Source organism: Echinops telfairi, unplaced genomic scaffold, assembly GCF_000313985.2.
Source record: "Echinops telfairi isolate 266 unplaced genomic scaffold, ASM31398v2 ScPeMD7_7427;HRSCAF=8465, whole genome shotgun sequence".
Taxonomy (NCBI): domain Eukaryota; kingdom Metazoa; phylum Chordata; class Mammalia; order Afrosoricida; family Tenrecidae; genus Echinops; species Echinops telfairi.
Window position 1 is genome coordinate 10933431 of NW_022111327.1, and position 9558 is coordinate 10942988.

General features: G+C 39.4%; 1 pseudogene; it reads right to left on the bottom strand.

Moving 5' to 3' along the window:
• Positions 1 to 8365: 8365 nt before the first annotated feature.
• LOC101659541 lies at positions 8366 to 8969 on the bottom strand (annotated as a pseudogene).
• Between the last annotated feature and the right edge of the window lie 589 nt (positions 8970 to 9558).

Below are 9558 nucleotides of genomic sequence, written 5' to 3' on the forward strand. Positions count from 1 at the left end.
TCTCATGTACTTTGGGCATGTTAGGAGGAGAGAACAATCTTTGGAGAAGGACGTCATTCTTAGTAAAGTAGAAGGGCATAGAAAAAATGAAATTCCTTTCAGGAGGTGGATAAAGAAATATCTGTTACATGAACTTCATTTTTGTATGTATTACAATGCTCTTGACCATGAATCAAAAATATATAGGAATTGAAGTCTTTAAACGGAATCATAAATAAAATAAAATTATGTTTTGTTTTTCTTTGTAGTTGTTTGTTTTGTTTTATTAACTAATGAAAATATGACCAGAGGTTTGCAGGATCCTAAACCTGTCTTTCCCCTAGGAGCAGAAATTCAGGATTTGCTAATTCACTATAATAGCAACTTATAGAACTTCCCATTGTCATCTAGTTAACCCAAAATCGTAGTGATTTGATTCTGTATTTTTTTTAAATATGGTTCCTATTTCTTTGCTAAGAATCTCTCTTTCCTATTGTGTTGAGAGTATTTATTTTTACTTAATGATGTGGAAGAATGACAGCTGCTTTAAGATGTGTGCTCATTCCTACATATATTTCATCTCAGCACGAGCATAGGGTAATTTCTTTTTTAAAGACTTTCCTGAATCTTAGTATGTTAAATAATTCTCATTGCCATTTGAATATTATCGGTATTATTGTTGCATCTAAAAAAATCTACAAAGTACTGATTTGTGTTGTTACTGATGTTATTATTTTAACAGGTATTCAACCTGGTTAGGTTCAGACTTTACATCCTTTCTTTCATTCTTTGTGTGGTGGTTCATATCCCAAAGCTTTTTCTAAGCTGTTTGTGGGTGTCCTTAGTATAACTGCTACTCAGCATTTAATTTGGATCTTGTGCTACCTTTGATCAATAGTTTATTTGTTTGGGGATTGTTTATCTTTTTATTGGAGGGGGGCTGTTCCATGAAAGTATAGTTTAGGTGTGACCTTGATAATTTTGCTGATTCTTACTGAAAATGAGAAATCCCTTTCTCATTTTTGATCCTCTTAGAATTTTCCAACAATTTTCTGGTTCCTTCAGGTCCACTCTCTTATTCCTCTGACCCAAAAGATGAGATTCTTTCAGGATTTTAGCTGTCCCAAATGTTGCACTATTCCACTCCATTTAGATTACACTCAGCTGAAATGGAGACAGAGGAGAATAAGAAGCAAATAACGAGGTTTCTCTCTTCATTCTTTGCACAACAGAGATCACTTTTCCAATTCTCTCATTCCAATTCTCTCATTCAAAGAGATGAGCTGGCTCTTGTATAGCTCCATGACTCAGGCCAGCTTGGTCTTGGGAAACAACTGAAGGAGGGAAAAGAAACCTAAAAATAATGTCTCTGACACCGAAAGTCAAGCTTCTCTTGGAGTGTTTGCCATGTAGCTATCCATTTCGCCTGTGCGGTGGTGAGAGCCAGAACACAGAGGAAGAACAAATAAAAACCACCACCACTTCTATACTGGTCTTTCCTAACATTTTTATTGCCTGACCAAATATTCCTATTATTTATTTTTGCAGTTCTCAAATAATGCCCTCACACTTCATATTTAATCAGTTTAATGTAGCAGGTTTCTTACTCACCTTGCCTAGGACCAGGCTCCTAGATTTGTACTTTTAAGCAGTACATAAAGTTACCTTTTGTGTTAGGCCAGTTTGATTATAGAAACAAATCCACTGATACTCATATATGTACAAAAAATAGCTTTATATCAAAAAGTAATTATATATCACAAAAACCTTCCAGTCCAAACTCAAGTACATAAATCAGATATTAGTCTATAAGTCCCTCTTCAGACTCACACAGCCACAAGCAATGATTCCAAATGCATGGATATTACTGGCTGGTGGGGGGAAAGTCTTGTGGATCCAATAGTGGTGGATGCATCTCCAGGGCTCTGGCAGGACTCAGAGTGACTTACTGGCATGGAGATAGGTGGAGGCAGAGAGAGAGGGGAGTTTCCCAGAGCCCTCCTTATCAGAAAGCCAAGCCCACAAGGAAGCACCATTAATCTGTGACCCGATGGACAGGTTGAATACCACCCCTATACTTTTATAGATCTTTAAATTGACATTAAATTATGTAACTAACTGGGGAAACAGGTCACTAACGTACCCATAGGGAGGGTATTGTTTGTCTCCACAAGAAAGGGAGAGAAGGACCAGACTTCATCCCAGTGCATCAAGCCTTGCAGGCAACATGCAGGCATGGAGCAGAAAACTAACAGAGAGGACTGTGAGGCTGGTCCCAATCCCAGCTAAGTTGACTCCCTCCCCAGAAGAATGAACTACAGATGATAGCACTGAAGATGTAGCCTGGGGAAAATGACAGGTCTGCCCAGACCACAGCGGAGCAAATGAAGAGGGAGAGAAAGAGATATATATAGAGAGAACCACATCCTGGCCCACCAAGCCTCGGGGACAACATACCTTCTCAGAGCAGCCAATGCACAAAGAGGACCATAGGGCTGGCCCCACATTGAAACACAAAGTCCCCTCACTGACCCACAGTGCTGCAGGGGACAGCACTGGAGACGCAGTGTGGGAATTGTGTCCGGTCTGACCCCACCACACTGGGGTGAAACATGAAGGGAGTGCAACAGAACATCGAGAGAAGCAAAGCAACAAAGTCCCAGACGAATCTCAAAATTAGATTTCTGACTCAGGGGACAGGGCTTGGCACCTCATCAGCCCTGATCAGAAAACATTCATAAGGGTCAGCAGAGAGACCTGTAACTATTTATTGGCTTTTTTCCTGTTATTGTCAATCTATATAAGATAGGCAGGATAGTTTACATTCCCAAGGAGAAAACAATGGGACCAACCATTCTGGGAAGATATGGGAGAGGAGGAGATGGGGGAAAGGGAGTGGGGAGCCAACAAACGCAGGGACCAGGGAACAACATGTGATCAAGTGATCTAAACTCAAAGGTGAGGAGGGTGTAGAATGCCTGGTTGGGTTTGATCAAGTGCAATGTAGCCTTGAGGAATTACTGAGAGTCGAATGAAAGTCCAACATTATAATGGGACAGGAAGAAAGTAAAAGCAAGTAGAGGAAAGAACTAGGAAGAAAAAGACATTTATTGAGGTGTAAATAGAGACATGTATATAAGTAAATATATTGATATATAACAATAGGGATATAGGGATATATACATATATTTATGTTAAGTATTAAGGTAGCAGATGGACTTTGAACCTCTACTCAAGTCCTCCCTCAAGGCAAAAACACTTTGTCATAAAAACCTGACATTCTGTTAAGCTCACCTTCCCGACAGGATCACTGAAAACAAAATGAGTGCATAGCAAATGTGTGAAGAAAGCTGATGGTGCTTAGCTATTACAAGATACAGCATCTGGGATCTGAAAGTCTTGAACAAGCGGTCATATAGCTGAGAAGCAACAAAGCCCATATGGAAGAAGCACACCAACCTGTGTGATCATGAGGTATTGATGGGATCAGGTATCAGGCATCAAAGACTAAGAACAAAATTTCATATCGATGTGAATGAGGGGGAAGGCAGAGTGAAGATCCAAAGCCCATCTGTAGACATCCCCTCATAGATGGGTCACGAGGAAGGGACGAGTTAGCTAGGGTGCAATATAGCACAAACAAAACACACAACATTCCTCTGTAATGTTTCCTCGCTTCCCACCCCCACTATCATGACCCCAGTTCTATCTTACAAATCCAGCTAGACCGGAATACGCTGGTACAGATAACAGCTTTCAACACATGGAATCCAGGACAGATAAGCCCCTCAGAACCAGTAATGGGAGCAGTGATACCATGAGAGGAAGGGGAAGGTGGGGGGAGAAGAGAGAGAAAAGGGGAACCAATAGCAATGATCAACATACAACTCTTTCTTCCCCTTCCTGAGGGGGATAAACAACAGAAACTTGGTAGAAAGGAGACAATGGACAGTGTAGGATATGAAAATACTAATAATTTTTTTGAAAATACTAATAACTTAAAATTTATCAAGGGCTCATGAGGGGGACGGGGGAAGGAGGATAACAAAGAGGTGCTGATATCCAAGGGGTCACATAGAAAGAAAATGTTTTGGAAATGATGAGGGCAACATATGTACAAATGTGCCTGATGCAATTGATGTGTGAATTGTTTTAAAAGCTGTAAGCCCCCAGTAAAGTGATTTATTAAAAAAAGGAAATTATGTAACTACCACATATTTAGAAGTTAAATTCATGAACAACATGAAGTGACAGCAACTATCAAAATATAGACCACACTGTTATTACACTTTTTAGTAATATTTTTGAATAGAATATACTTATCAATAAATCATTAGTAAAAACTTATTTGTACTTAGTGTTGGAAGGAGGAAAGATTAAGCTTCTATTCTTGTAAATATTTACTACCTCAGAAGCCGACAGGGGTGGTTTTACCCTGTTGTATAGGGTTGCTATGAGTTGAAGCCCTCTCAATAGCAGTGAATTCTGTTTGGTTTTTGAGTGGGAGGTCAGAAGAAGTACAGCCAGAATGCTCCTTGTAAGCAAGGATAGTGAGACTTCATCTTACCTACTTTGGACATGTTATCAGGAAGGAAGGACCAGTCTCTGGATAATGACATCATGCTTGGCAGAGGAAGACCTGGAACGGATGAATTGACATAGTCTCTATATCGATGAGCTCCAATATAGAAATGCGTTTTTATGACACAGGACCAGAGAGTGTTTCATTCTGTTGCCCATAGCATCACTGTGAGTCAGAATCAACCCAACAGCACATAACAACGACTACTTTGGAGCCAATGGCATAAATATCTTTTTTCCTTCTGTTCACAAGTTTACTTTTGAATGTATAATCAAACTTCACTTTATCTCAACTTAATTAAAAACAAAATAAGAACGTATTGACTTAAGCTGAACCACAGCATTCAAAGTCAACACTGAGAAAGGAAGAAAGTCCTTATAAGTGAACAGTGGGTTTGCAGATTACAGGTTACTTTCGACTTTATTATAAAGAGAAATGTTTTTCTAAGCAGCTGTTTATGCAATGCATTCTTAATGATCAGAGGAGACTAGGAGGCACAATGCAAGTTTTTAAGCTGTAGATATCATAATGGAAAAGATATATCTTAATATGCAATAATATATTTCAGATAACCAAAATATAAGATCAAAGCATTCTCATTTTCTAAGCATCACTATATACACTTACCTAGCAGTTAATTTCTGCAAATGATCATAGCAAAAAATTGGTGAGCTTGCTCTTCTTTGATGATCATCAGAGAATAAATCTATTTTTTCTTTAGCGAGAATGACAGTGGAAATATATAATAAGCCGAGGCTTTTTAAAATCACAAAGTGCTTTATATAAATTGATAGAAATCCATGTCGGTGTATACATTTACTCAAGTTAGTGTCCCAATAAAACTCATATTTTGTCTAATTTCCTTCATCTATTATTCATGATTGTACAAAGTCTTCAATTCAAATGCTCACTTTATGGGGGAGATGGGATCTTAACGATCATTCATCTTAAAGGCTCCAAATTTATTGATCATTTAGTTGTAAATATATCACGGGTCTGAACATGGGCCCGGATTGTGACAACAGATAGTTGTGGTGCAATTACAGAAGCAGCACGTGATCTGAGTTTTGGACTTCAGTATATTGTAGATTTGTCCTGAAAGCCTTTGGTATATTTCTTTGGATGGGTTCTGAGCATGGGCCTGTTAGAGGTTAGGTGAGGGGATGGTCACTGGGATATCTTAGATGTCAGGCCGACTTGAAGCTTTCCAATTCATTTTTAAGGCTACACAAATAAAAAATATTATTATTTTGTATAGGATCAAAACTGTAAATGTTCAGCATATCTCATCTTATCTACCCCAGAAAGATATTTTTTCATAAGGGAAAATTGTGGTCCATAGGGAGAGTGACTAAATCTGACATCAACCTGTTTAACAAAATGATGGCTGGTCACCGAAAGTCCACTCTAGTGAGTGTTACACTACTCTACACAAACAAAACGCAAACCGACTGCCATTCTAACTCATAGTGATCCCATATTTATGATTTTCAAGACCATACATCTTTACAGATGTGGTCACCCTTATCTTTTTCCCCTCGGAGCGGCTGGTAGGTTTTGTGGTGGTATGATGTTTCTTAATATGCTTTTCTACCCAAGTCTCGGTTAAATCCCACCAAATGATTGGCTGGGACTATGCAATTAGGGCATGTGGAACAACACTAACAGAGAAGACTGATCACCTGTCATTACCACCTCTCCCTGATGTAAATAAGCGTGAGACATCTTTGCAACAGCAGCAGGGAGAACCTGGAGAGCCTTGAGAAGGCATGTCCACGATATCTCACTGGGGTTGTGGAGGCTGTCGAGAGCAGGTACATTGGACTTTGGCACGGAGACTTAGTGGAACAGCACTGAGAATATGGGGTAACTTCTCAGTCTGGCCCAAGACTATGGAGCTGTGGAAAAGAGCAACAAGCGGGCGGGCTTTGTGCCCCATGGAGGCAAAAGTCAAGGGATCCTGTGGCTGAGACTGAGGCCTGGAGAGATACTTGCCTACCACATGGCTGAGGGACAGAGAACTGAAAGAAGAGACTTGGCTGCTGACTGAGGAGACCAATGACTGTATCCTACCTGTTTGGTGATCCTGCTTTGGGTAACCTGTTGACTTCCCGAAGAAGCCCCTTTAATTATATTGGCTGTGAGTCTCCTGTGGCCATTGCAATGAATGGGCAAACACAGTACTGAGTTGTAGAGTGGCTGGGAGGATTGGTTGGTGTCAGAATAACTAATGAAGGATGTACCACGGAGGCATGTTTGTCTCCTGCCTTGTGGCAATAGGGCAACCCAAGAAAGTCAGCTATGTCCACCTGTGCACCACTTACTGGCGGTTTAAATTGTGACGTTTTTGGTTTACAACCTAAGAACTAACCAATAGTAGCAACAGGGCTTTATTTCCACTATTCCAAATGACCTTTCTATTTTATTTTGAATAGTATGAATTCCCAAATATTAGTATCATGATATTAGAAACTTCAGGTGAAGTGAAAATGTAATTATAGTTGTAATTACATTCTTCAAAATTATAGAAAAATTCATATGTATAGGAAAGGGAAGTATACCACACTGAGAGAATTACCAATCTAGAAGTGAGAGTATTACAATAAGTTGTATAAACAGAGGACATCATATTTGGTAAAGTAGAAGGGCTGTGGAAGAGAGGAAGGGCAAGATGAGATGGACTGACAGTGGCTGAAACAATAGATTCAAGCACAGAAACAATTGGGAGGATGGCAGAGGACCAGGCAGTCTTTCATTTTTTGCTTAGTTTTTTGTTTGTTCAAATTAGGGTGTATCTCAGAGGTGTCATGTCAGTGGGGCACGCCCTCTTGAGGTCGTGTTTTATGTTTTTCTGGTTTTCAGTATAGGAAACCCAGGATTGATGAACTTATAGGGAAAGCAAGTAGAATATGGGTCTTTTGGGGGAGGTAAAAAAGAGATGAAGACAAGGAGTCCAGGAAAGAAAATAATGTTTGGAAACTGATTGTGGCAGCAATTGTACAATACTGCTTGACGTGATTGAACTTTGGAATAATAGGATTTTGTATTAAGTCCCAATTAACAAGAAAATAAATAAATAAAAGATTGGTATGCATTGGAAACAACTTCATGGCACCTAATAACAACAACAACAAAGTATGGCAAATGTAATTGTGAAATTTTGTTAGACTTGTTTTTAGTTATTATTCTTTTAGCTCTTTTAGATAGCAATTACATAAAATAGTATTTGTAAAGTATATTAGTGAATCAATTAGATTTAAGGAATTGCTGCGTGACCTGCTTTCAATTGTCATGTTGGTCGTGGTGTTAGGTGTCATCAAGTTGGTTGTGACTCATAGCGCCCCTACGGACAACAGAAGGAAACGCTGCCTGGTCCTGTACCACCCTCACCATTGTGGTTATGTTTGAGTCCAGTGCTGCAGCCACTTGTCAATCCATCTCTTTGATAGCCTTCCTCTTTTTCAATGACCTTCTATCAAAATATTATAGCCTTCAAATCCTAGGAAATAGTTATAATCTGTAATATATGGGCTTTTGAGGAGTGGAAATCAGTTGATTTTAATCAACAAAAACTACAGCAGTAACACATAATGATATAATGTACGCATTACATAGATATTATATATATTTAAAGATTATCAACAACTGAAAATTTAAAAACTGATCATTTTGGTACTGCATTTGTAATAGTTCCAAGGTCTCTTGAGCAAATGCAGTAGCCACGGGCAGGGAGGCACATCCAGGGGCCAATCCAGATGATTTTACCAAGAACATCGCCAAGGAAAAAGGGAAGCCTAATTCCATTTATATCTCCCCACACTATGAGATCACCACAGGAAGCTTGGGTTTATTCTTGGGGCCCATGGGAAAAATTCTCAATTTTTCTCATCACTAGAAGTCCACCAATGATTTTTTCCAAGCACCACGTGCTTTCCATCCAGCCAATCACATTTAAAACAGGTGAAACAGGTGATGAAGAACTGACAGACATTTGTATTGAAACCACTTTTTGTGATGATGCCAAAGCAGAGTGGAAGCACTGGTAGGACTGCGAGTATGCATGTCAACCCAGTGGCAATGACTTGGGGATTGGGGTTCATGGAAAGCAGGCCTGGAGCTGAGTGTCTGAGTTTAAAATTTTCATCTGTATATGGTCCTCAGCAAATACTGGCAACTCCAGTACCGTCTCCATTTACAGTCACCACCCTGGATCCTTTATGACTTGTAGAAGGTGCTTCCTTTTTATGCTCTTGGAACCGCATCTTTTCGGAACTATACTGTGCAGAATTGCCTAAAAGTTCGCTGCATTTTTTGGCATAATGTCTGCAAAGAACTCGATCTCTATGCGGCCAACTTTCTGGCCACCTCTGCTGACATCAAAAAACTTCCTGGCCACCTCTGCTGGCATCACGGTGGACTGGGCTTGAATTTGCTACCACCTTGGCTCTGCCCTGGAAGCAGAAGGAAGGGTGCATCATATATTTAACAACAGTAACATAGTAATGTAATATGTGTGCCATATATTTGCCCATATCTATATAAGAAGGCATGTGCAAGCAATCTATCATGCACTAAGTCAATGATGACAGATGGTAATGAAATAATTACACAATATATTGCCAGGTTTGCTGTATTAAAGTTACAAAATGTCTAACAATGTTACAATAAAAGTGGTGGAAGGGAATGGAGCTCCAAGAAATAACATTTGTATATATTAATGGAATTAATTTAGTACAAATCTGGAGTTCGTTCTGATGAATTATATGTGAGGATATATAAAAGGTTCATGAGGAGATGGAATGAAAGATGATGGAATTTTTTCATGAATTTCAAAAATTAGTTTGTGAGATAGTTTGTTGTGCCAGCCTGGCTAATAAACACAGGTGGGATTGACTGATGGGCGGAGAGATGAATGGCTTAGTGAGCCTCATCTTTCTTGTCTCTCGCTCTGTGATCAGTGTGCGGCTGCCTTGCTTGTTCTGTGCCTTAATTTAAAG